Source organism: Dysidea avara, chromosome 3 (genome assembly GCF_963678975.1).
Source record: "Dysidea avara chromosome 3, odDysAvar1.4, whole genome shotgun sequence".
Taxonomy (NCBI): Eukaryota; Metazoa; Porifera; class Demospongiae; order Dictyoceratida; family Dysideidae; genus Dysidea; species Dysidea avara.
In genome coordinates, this window is record NC_089274.1 from 27,834,629 (window position 1) to 27,836,593 (window position 1,965).

Consider the following 1,965-nt stretch of genomic DNA (forward strand, 5'->3'; position numbering starts at 1 on the left):
TTTTTTTTTTGGTCTTCAACTTTCAGCTGGGCTGAAGTTGCCAGAGAACCTGAAACCCCCTCTGAAAATTTCTAGATCCGCCCCTGGTTCTTGTTTCGTGGTCTGGTCAATGGTTGACACGCCCCCCATGCAGTGGGTAGAAATGCGCACACCCATGCAATAGTTTTACAGGTCATTTGTACAATACAGATTACACCGGTTTTCTTCAGTGTAGGGTTGGGCGGTATTGAAAATTTCCTCCCATGGTTATTGTGGAGCTTATTATCACGATTATTGCAAATATCATGGTATTGAAATGAACTATAGCAAGTACACTCAAAACTGTTTACACAGTATATTTGCATTGGTGAACTTTGTTTACCAGCTACCACAACTGCAAGGAGTTTGGAAAAACCAGCCTAACTTATAGAGCATGGAGTGCATATAAATTTTGAAGCAGACATAGCTAGTTTCTATGTATATAGCTAGCAGATAATTTACTAAGACTTACTAATGTCATAGATAATATCTATCTAATCCAAAACAGCCAAGCTGTAAAAAAAGAGTGCGGCCCTGAGAAAGGCTATGGTGAAAAAAGATGTGAAATCCAAGGTGGCGGCCAAGAAATGGCTGTGATGGTAGGTTAATGGTAAAAATTTTTATAACAATTCAGGTGAATTTGGTGCCGCACAAAATTCACCTGGATTGTCGTTATTAAAATTTTGACCATTAACCTACCATCACAGCCATTTCTTGGCCGCCACCTTGGATTTCACATCTTTTTTCACCATAGCCTTTCTCAGGGCCGCACTCTTTTTTTTACAGCTTGGCTGTTTTGGATTAGATTTCACTTCTTTTTGTATTTGTATACCCCAAAGCCAGCCTATGGCCGGCTTTAGGGCTTTTTAACCTATCATTTTTTCTTTACTACAGGAAGAAGAAAAGATGAAGCAGGGTGATTTCTTTGTAGCTGACCTCTCTGCAAGGTGATCCTTCTAACTGATCTTTCTACAGGATGACTTGTTTCTAGCTGAACTCTCTACAGGGTGATTTGTTTGTAGCTGAACTCTCTACAAGGTAACTTCTTCTAGCTGATCTTTCTACAGGGTGATTTGTTTGTAGCTGAATTCTCTACAGGACAATTTGTTTGAAGCTGAACTCTCTACATGGTAGTTTCTTTGTAGCTGAACTCTCTACAATGTAACTTCTTCTAGCTGAACTCTCTACAGGGTGACTTGATTCTAGCTGATCTCTCTACAGGGTGACTTGTTTCTAGCTGAACTCTCCACAAGGTAACTTCTTCTAGCTGATCTTTCTACAGGGTGATTTGTTTGTAGTTGAATTCTCTACAGAGTGATTTGTTTGCAGCTGAACTCTCTACATAGTAGTTTCTTTGTAGCTGAACTCTCTACAATGTAACTTCTTCTAGCTGAACTCTCTACAGGGTGACTTGTTTGTAGCTGAACTCTCTACAGGGTGATTTGTTTGTAGCTGAACTCTCTACAAGGTAACCTCTTCTAGCTGATCTTTCTACAGGGTGATTTGTTTGTAGCTGAATTCTCTACAGGGCGATTTATTGCAGCTGAACTCTCTACATGGTGGTTTCTTTGTAGCTGAACTCTCTACAATGTAACTTCTTCTAGCTGAACTCTCTACGGGTGGCTTGTTTGTAGCTGATCTCTCTACAGGGTGGCTTGTTTCTAGCTGAACTCTCTACAGGGTGATTTATTTGTAGCTGAACTCTCTACAATGTAACTTCTTCTAGCTGATCTTTCTACAGGGTAATTTGTTTGTAGTTGAATTCTCTACAGGGTGATTTGTTTGCAGCTGAACTCTCTACATGGTAGTTTCTTTGTAACTGATCTCTCTACAATGCAACTTCTTCTAGCTGAACTCTCTACAGGATGACTTGTTTCTAGCTGATCTCTCTACAGGGTGACTTGTTTCTAGCTGAACTCTCTACAAGGTAACTTCTTCTAGCTGATC